Source organism: Phalangium opilio, unplaced genomic scaffold, assembly GCF_054372755.1.
Source record: "Phalangium opilio isolate 3A_F unplaced genomic scaffold, DU_Popi_V2 ptg000043l_1, whole genome shotgun sequence".
Taxonomy (NCBI): Eukaryota; Metazoa; Arthropoda; class Arachnida; order Opiliones; family Phalangiidae; genus Phalangium; species Phalangium opilio.
In genome coordinates, this window is record NW_028324167.1 from 6,272,578 (window position 1) to 6,282,404 (window position 9,827).

Sequence of the window (9,827 nt, forward strand, 5' to 3'; positions counted from 1 at the left end):
GGATGGTGAAGTGGAAAATTAAGTAATATTTTATTGATTCTACTATAAGACCAATCTGCATAGTGAATTATCCAGGAAATAACACCGAACGATTTTTAACGACAATTGGATATGGCCGTTGCACAGAACTTTAGTTAATTATTCGAATTTAAAACTAATTAGACAAATTACCCTTCTGCATGTTTCTAAAAAATAAAAAAGAAACTATTTTTCCTTTTCTCATATCTGGTGGATTTTAAAAAAGGAAACTAAAGTGTAAAAGACAACGGAACGCAGTGTTCCTAAGTGGTCTCCCTCCCAAGTACTGACTGCGCTCGACGCTGCTTAACTTCGGTTATCGGACGAGAACCGGTGTTTTCAGCGTGATATGGCCGTTGCACAAAACTTTAGTTAATTATTCGATTTTAAAACTAATTAGACGAATTACCCTTCTGCATGTTTTTAAAAAATAAACAAGTTGGGAAAACCAAAATATTACCTTTCCATGTAGAGAAGACTATCACTAGTATTCACTACCCCCTAAAACAACCTAAATATGCATCTATCGCTTTTTATTCCTTTGCAACCGCAGGAAGTTTATTTTAAAATATTAAATTGTTCAAACGTTTTCAATATCTCTAACTAGCTGTGGAAACTCTACTCTCTCGCTATACTCCAATAATTTCCTTGGTTTGCCAGTGTGATTGGTAACATTTGTCCATATCAAAGCCAAAGATATAGTAAACTATAAAGGGTCTTGATTCACAACTAACAAAATTTACGTGACACGCTCTATTTCGACCACTTAATTTGACTTAATATCCAACTTCCAAACACAAATATTTACTGATAGATAAATTGACAACCTACAAGCAAAGAACAATTCTCAAGAATGGCTCAAGCAAATTTAAAAGGTCTAATTTCAACTAGGTGGGCTTATCTGATTTGATTTAAAATATATATTTTTGAAATTTTTGGTCTGACTGTTATCTACACCTAGATGGTTTTCAGTCAAACAAACAAGGAGCATAAACACAATAGTGGAAGCTTCAGTCTTATTTAAAACATGTAAAACAATTATCATCTCTGCAAATAGCTTACACGTGTCTTTTTTACCAATACCTAACCGTTTGGATTTTTCTAAAGCAATCTTAGCACCAAAAATATTTTTTGAAACAAAATAAATGTTTTATATTCTTATTAAGAATAAAAAAGAGGATAAAAAAGGTCTGTCCTCTCGTAATTTTTTAAGCTTTTATCATGATTACTCTATACAACAGTAACAAGGAGTATAAACCCATTAGTGGAAGCAGTATTTTTTCCGAAACAATCTCGCTTATGTTTATCCTCTCTAGACTTCGCGCTAAAAACGTATTACTCCTACGTAAAATATTAATGGACAGGCAAGGATTCATACCATTATAGAAGGAGTGCAATATTATCCATATTTTAATTTTATATACAGAGAGAAGAAATTATTATGTTTCTGAGAGGAGCTTTCCATTTTGGTTGTTGATTTGAAAAATATAAATCGCAATGCACGGGCCTTGATAGATATAGGAGGCAATGAATGAAGTATATTACAATGAACGGGCCTTGGTAGGTATAGGAGGCAATGATTTAATCTCTCTCTTTGCACGAGAGGTTTATCTTCAATATTTAAATAAATATAATTATTTTTAATTATTTTAATCTTCAATAATTAGCATTAATAATAGTTAAATCGTTTAAAATAAAGTTAAAAATATTATCTTCTCAAACTCCGCTGCGCTATAGAAGCCCATTAAAAGAAATAGACTACCATATATAAGTGCGACAGTAAGATTTGTGAAAGGAAACGTCAAAGGAACCTAAAATAATCATTATGGTGTATGGGAGGTGGTTGGTTTTTAGGCAAATTGCTATGTCATATTCATGCAAATTACCTGAAAATTTTTTTAAACATGTATCTCAACGTTTTTTTATTATACTGCAAAGTTTCAAACTTTTAGAGTAAATAGTTTTTTTTATAAAAATTATTTTCCAATGACGAAATGATGAGTTCAGTTCGAAATTCTACAATATCATCCGATCTACTGGCCCAAATGACCTGAAATTTTACCGAGAGGTGTATTTAACAATAGGCCTAAATCACAATTCTGTCCCTCAAAACAAAATCAGTGGCGTTACGCGCAATCCAAGGTTGTCTTTTAATAAATATAAAAAACGGCATCGACGTTCAGGATCTTAAATGACGCCGGTTAAACACAAACAAATAGAGATAATGTACAGTTTTTTATTTTTTATTGTCCATTCCATTGGGTTTTTACACGGAGTAATTTTCTAAGAGTGATAATTAAAGTCCCTAATAATTGCATTGAAACCAAGTTTAGTTTCCTCAAATACTACTCCTCGGTGGCAAAAAACAAGCCGCCAATGGAAAACGAGATAAGACATATCGACAGACAGAAAAAAACCTATATATCAGGGAATGGAAAGTTTAGCTTGCTCTAGTACATATTATTGTCACTAATTTCTAAAGGCCTGTTTTCCCATAGAACCTACACACCGAAAGCACTTGTGTCGCACTACCGCATTGTGAAACAAAAGAAAACCCACTTTCCATTCCTGTTATAAGGCTTCTTTGGTCTGATATAAATTGCGCTCTTTTTGCCTTCATTTCAACCCATTTAGTTCAATAACGTTTGGTATAAGTCAGGTTGAATAATTGTTGCTGAAATATGGCTTACCTAATTCGGCAAATAATTTTCAATTCATCTGTTATTATAAACCAATTTATTTTAATAAACACAGAAAGAAACCTTTAAATTAACTAATTCTTTATTCCCTTTAGTGCAGAAAAACCACCAAACGTAATTAAAGTGAAAGTCGGTAATAGAAAAACAGTGTGCGACAGCCTCATTTGTACAGACCGATACTTCTCAAGGATGCCAATTAAATTGTGGGAACATTTAACCGACGCGCCGTTTCGAAGATTAAATGAAAAGATGAAATCGGTTGAAGACATGGACTCGTGCATTGGCGAGACATTGGTTGATATACAAGTGGAGAATAAAACTTTGTCCAATCACAAAGTTCTTGTGAGTTCCTCCGAAAAATATTTTTCCTTATTAACAATTACCTTGTTTGGTCTCGGAGCGAACCTCCAATTTCGTACAAAGCGATTCAGTTTGTTGCAAAACGCACCAGTACTAACAGAGCTTCAACTCAGCAAGATTTTCAAGTCTCAATATGGAGAAGATGACCATAACTAAATATCGACTCCAAGCAATTTGAAAGACGTCCAGTGCTTCAATTGCAAGGGGTTTGGTCATTATAAATCCACATGTACACTGAATATGGCTTCCAACAGTAAACATGAAAATCGAGCTGCACCGTATACTCAAAGAAAAACATCAACTACGCAACAAACGCCATCCACGTCAACATCAACTACTCACCAAACGCAATCCACGTCAACATCAACTACTCAACAAACGCCATCCACGTCAACATCAACTACTCAACAAACGCCATCCACGTCAACATCAACTACTGAACAAACGGAATCCACGTCAACATCAACTACTGAACAAACGGAATCCACGTCAACATCATCTACGCAACAAACGCGACCTCAGACAACGACCTCTTCGCAGCATAAAAGAACCAACTCAATTGAGCATGAAGATGACTTTGATATGTCGGGTGATGATGATTCGTTTCTAGCATCAATAGACGAGAAAACGTTTTATAACTCTAAAGATCAGGTAATATGATTTACACACTTTTTTACAAAACATAACCATAAACAATATTTGACTAAAGTTTTTATTTTTACAGCCTCAAGACCAAAATATTCCAATCACGAAAGAAACTACTCAAGTAACACCTGCAACATCAAATGAGCTTCAGAAACCTGACGCCAACATAAATGTTGAAAATACAACGACACACGACGCCGACAAAACAGCACTTTATACCATTAGTCAGATGTCTCCGGACGTATTTTCCCAATAATATCTTTGTGTAATTGCTCACTTGAAAATAAAATATTAATTATATCAAAATGAAATTTCGCTGAATTCATTCAACCATAAGATATTTCCTTGTACCGAATAAATTGCCCAGAAATAGACGTATATAATATTCACATAATTGGTGTTTACAGCCGGGAACAATAAAACATTACACTTTTCAGTTTACATGGACTATTTGTTGTTAAGAACTCAAGTAGAAAACCGTTTATAAACTAAAATACCTACTCATAACATGGAGTATAAACCTATTAGTGGAAGCTGCAGTGTTTTTAAACATAAAGATAGACGTTACAAGGAGTATAATCCCAATAGTGGAAGCCGTAACTTTATTCGAACATGAAACAATGTCGCTTATATTTATCAGACATCATCATTCTGAGAGAGCGGTAGCTCTCTTAGATAAGACTTCATACTAGGGTTGTAAATTTTCCGGAAAAATAAAACGCGGAAAATTTTCCGGAAATTTTTCTGGAAAATTTCCCTCTTCGCGGAAAATTTTCCGCTAATCGGAAAAATATAAAACTAGCAGTTATGTGAGCTTTGAGTCAATTTATCTAACTTTTAAAGATTTAAAACATTCTCCAGTTATTTTGCCATCTTTAGTAGATCTATTAAAGTACCACCAAATATTAGTGGTTGATTTTCCCATAATTTGTGACTTTAAACAGGGTTTACAAACTTAATAACATTAACAACATTATAGAGCTCGGCATTTTCGATCAATTATCCACAAATTGGTGGATAACCGATTATTTATAAACAAATTTGTGGATTACAATACGATTTAACATGCAAGTTCTGAGGATAATTTTCGGGTATGGATAAAGATAAAATAAAGTGGATAATTGATCGAAAATGCCGAGCTCTACAACATAACACCTCGTTTCCCATACAATGACGCAGACGATCACTATCCTTTATGCCTGATAATTTTAGTTTCACTTGGGTCTCTTAACGGTTAGGTCTCGACTCTCTAACGCCTTATACCGTCATAAGAGCAAACAGTAACCCTATGCATGCAAGCGATAGCAAATGAGTGAGCTTTTCCTATAGAGAATAGCGGTCACTAGACTCTGTGCCCTTGGACAATTTTTTACCCCTCCGAATTCACCTAAAACAAAATAGTGAATGTTTTGAAAAGAAAGGCAATTGAAAAATTTTAAAGTTTTAACTTTTTAATTGAAAAACCGGTAGCGGAACAATACGGAAAATTTTCCGGAAAAATATAGCTCGGTCATTTTCCGGAAAATTTTCCGCTCGGAAAATTTTCCGACTTACAACCCTACTTCATACTGCTCTTAATGCATAAGGAGGGTTTTTGTTTGGATGTAGTTTTTTGTATTGCATTAACTGTTTTGAAATAATTCCACAGAACTACAATTCGGGCCCTTAATATGTGGTTAAAATTTCAAAGAGATCCATTAATTAGTTTATTTTATAAAAAATAAAGTTGCTAAGGGTGGTTTTCATTTCCATAAAATTAATCACAGCTTTTGATGAAAAACAGGAATTTTTCCCATAGAAATAACATGGGAAATTTTTCGAAAAAAACAAATCGGTTACTCGTGATTTAGAAAAAACTATACGTTGGTTAGTTTTGGGAACGGTCTTAAATTAAACTTTAAACTATAATCTAGGACCATTTTTCTTGTTATTAAGAAAAATTAATTTTAAGTATGTTTAAATTTAAATTTTAAAATCTACCCCAATCTGCGATATTTTAGCATGGATACACTGTTTTATTAGTAAATATCAGCGCTACCAATATTGGCCTTTTTTTACGTATAGTTGCGTCATAATAATCCGATTGTTTTTTCTTAATGCCTTTTGGTTGAAATGGCCTATTCTACAGGGCCGGTAGGCCCTTGTAGATATGACTTGATACTCTTTTGTAACGTTAAAGCAAAATTCACATGCTTTTACCAATCGATAGTGAGATAAGACTGCTTTAATATTGCCGCCGTGACAAATTACCCCGTTTGTGGCCGCCATTTGTTTTTTTGAGGGGAAAAATTTTAGAGTGGGTCCTTTTTCGTTGTCATTTTCATATTTTTTGAGAATTTGCTCATGGATGGATTTTAAATATAATATAAAATAGGTTTCAAGCTTTAATATAAGGCTAATTTCATAATTTTCCACCTTTTTATTGTCCCAAAATCTATTTCTAAACTTGGCACTTTTTTTAAGGCGGTGAAATTGCGCTAAGCCTTGGCTTACCGTTAATTTTTGCCGTTTAAAAAAATGTTTACCTCTCGTTGCCCTTTACTACTTCGCCTTCTCGTATCGTCGTACTTTTAAAGTTTAGACTTTGAAAGCAGTGCTTTGTTTTCTTAAATATTACTTAATTGTTTAAAATTTCAATATTATAATTGCGTAAAACGAATTCAATGTTGTTTGTTGATGGGACGCGCCTTGCATTTGAATTTCGTTCCCTCGAAACTACCCCTTTTAATGGGCCGGAGAATTTTTCTTTAGCGCCGTCTTTCGGTCGCTCGTTCAGCCCCGAAAACAGCTGTAGTGAGAAATGTTATTTACTAAAAATGTATGCGCTCAGTGTGTTGCTGTGTTTGCATTTTAATGCTTCTAATCGTGGTGCGCGTCGAGGTTTACGAATCCAACGTGTGTTACGAAATGAAAAAGGGTGGATACTATATGATCTATGCTTTAAAAGGAATTTGACGGCGACATGCAGTCAAGCAAAACGGTATTAGGCCTTGCCAAAACTTGACTGAGCTAGTGTGCCTTCTCAGATTATCACATATCAATGATATAATAAATTCACCCTCGGATATCCTGTGGCGAGGAGATGGTTTTAAAGTTACTAACACTCGATTTTGGAGGTAGATACTGTCTTGTGACACTTGAAGTAACGATTTAATCTTACAAACAGACTAACATCATGAGCCCATATCGTAAATTAACCGATTTTGATATTAAAGCTTAATTGAAATACTGATACCAATTTTTTTAACTCAATGAATCTTAAATATCAACATCAAAAATTATCTTCTGAAAGAGATATCTACTTATATTCCATTCAAATTTCTCGCAACATTTCAAATTAACGAATAGAAATGTGCAAATGAAGTTCAAACTGATTAATTGGGCAAATTGCTATATTGGTCACTGTTACCGATCACAGATAGATTTGCATCCTTCAGTTGTTTATTATGCTTGTAAAATGGTAAGCGAAATCTGTGATTAAAGTTTAAAATAGACATGAGTAAAAAGGACTTTATTCATATCAACTCGATTGCCGAATATCTAAATTTGACCAAAATTAACAAAATATTCTCTTCATGATTAAAAATCTTGTTTGAAGCAGCAAGCCATCTAATCCTTATTCACCTTAAATTGAAAAAAAAAATAGGTTGATACCTCTTTCAGTAGATGATTGATTGATATTTCAGTTTCATTGAGTTTAAAAAAAATTGATTCCACCATTGGTTAATTTACAATATTGACCAATCAACAATCACAAATTTTAATAACTAAATTACAAAAACCGGTTCAAAACCTTATTAGATTTGAAACGATTAAATTCTAATATTAAACATATGTACTAGTTAATTCCTCGTAGGTAATTTATTTATTGCCTTAGTGAAATTAACGCTGAATTTTATATACACAAAATAAATAATAAATTAGCTTCTAAAATTCAAATGTAAAAATGTGTGCATTATTTCCCAATTAATAAAAGATATCCACCTATTTTTCATTCTAATTAATTTCCCAATTAATATTAATTAGGCCTAATAAGCTTAAACTATCAAATTAAGAGGTTTCTTAATTTTACAAAATTATTACAATCTAACATGCAAAAATCCAAGGCTTAAAAACATTTTACTTTTATATTAAACGCTCCAAAAGAATTGACCAATAAATTCTAAGTAAAATTAGTAATGAAAGAGGAAGTGACATACATTTGGTTTGGATAAAGGTTTGGCGGGAGATCCAAATGTCGATTTGGATTTTTAGAGGTTTCTTATATCATCTGTTTCTGAAGTCTGCTTTGTATTATTATTTATGCTATCATTTAAACATAGCTAGTTAATTCAGGATCCACTTTTATCATATTATATTAATTATGGTTATTGATAAATGAAGCTCCCTTAGGTTCTATACCACTTTACGTAAGTTAACGAACTAACAGTGGTTAGATTATTGTGAGTAAATCAAACTATCAAAGTGAGTTAAAAATTCCTAGGTCTCTGTAAACATTTCTCTTGAAAGAGTTGGAGCAAGTTTTATTTTAGCAATTTAGTTTTCTGAATATTGGATCATGGGCTATTTTCTGAATATTGGATCATGGGCTATTTTCTGAATATTGGATCATGGACTATTTTCTGAATATTGGATCATGGACTATTTTCTGAATATTGGATCATGGGCTATTTTATGAATATTGGATCATGGGCTATTTTCTGAATATTGGATCATGGGCTATTTGAAGACAGTTACCCATTAAAACAAACATTTCCTGCCCTGGCTCTTTCAACAATGGTTTTAGGTAACAATTAAATTTAAAATAAATCATTTGCATAATGCACATTTTAGATTTTTAATTACAGTACTAACGCTTCCCACGAAAAGAATGTATAATTGTCAGCCTTTTCCAACAGTATCATTAGGTGTTTATGAAATTAAAAATAAATAAATCTTTTTGGTTTAATTATTGATGGTTGTTAAAGAGGCTTGGGCTACCTTAATCTGGTCTCTGATGGAGAAAGCTCTGCGTTAGTGTAAACAATAGTTTTTAAACTTTGCTTCATGGGATGGTTTAGTTATTATTTAATGACAATTATTAGGTAACAGTTAAATTAGAACTTTTTTGCTGTCCATAACTCCGTTTAAAAAATTATAATTCCTAATTTTGTGAAATAATTATCTATTTACCAGAAATACAGTTTATTTCACTAACTTTCAACTTAGGCCCTCGACTATGGGAGCATCTAGTTGTGCTACCCCCAGATATTTTCTTCTCACTCTAAGAAAAATTAATTATGTTAGGAACGAAGTTATTAACGCAAGTTGATAAAGAAATTCATTATTGTTTAATAAATATTTTTCATAACAATAATTAAATTAGTCACCCATTTATGTTAGTGTAAATGATTTGTGTTAATATACAACACGTTATTTAGTGGAATGGTTTGATTGATGAAGCCAGAACTAAGGAATTAAAATTGAATAGACATAGGACAGCGATTAGAGCTCGACTTTATCTCGACATTGTCAACGTCATTTTATCTTAATCCATACTCGAAAATTATCCACAGATCTTGCGTGTTAAATCGTATTATATCCACAATTTTATTTATAAATAATTGGTTATCCACTAATTTCTGGATAATGGATAGAAAATGCCGAGTTCTAATTGGGATATAGCTAAAATCAATCTCACTGGCTATTTATAATACAATATACCCTTTGCCCTATGTTTACTGTTTTGAAAAAGTACTGATATGATTTACTGTGTTAAAAAAATAAAGAATTATAACATCAGGATTGTTTGGCTCTACAGCTTTGAAAATTATTAAAAACACGTTTAATTTTGGAAGTATTTTTATTTGTGGAATTTAAAACATAAAATACTAATACAGTTTTTCAATTAAATAATTATTAATAAATTTGAATAATTGTTAATAATTTTAAATAATTGTTATTTTGTAAATTTAAAATAATTTTTAATTAGTAAAATCATGTGAAGTAATGTTAGAGAAATAATTATGTTAAAAGATGTTTGGATGATTAATGGTTTATATATTTTAATGAATAGTGATGAGTGGTTATAATAAATTTTTGATGTTAAATGATGATGCTACCTAA

General features: G+C 32.0%; 1 pseudogene; it reads right to left on the reverse strand.

Moving 5' to 3' along the window:
* Nucleotides 1–260: 260 nt before the first annotated feature.
* On the reverse strand, nucleotides 261–379 carry LOC149677945 (5S ribosomal RNA; annotated as a pseudogene).
* Nucleotides 380–9,827: the final 9,448 nt, after the last annotated feature.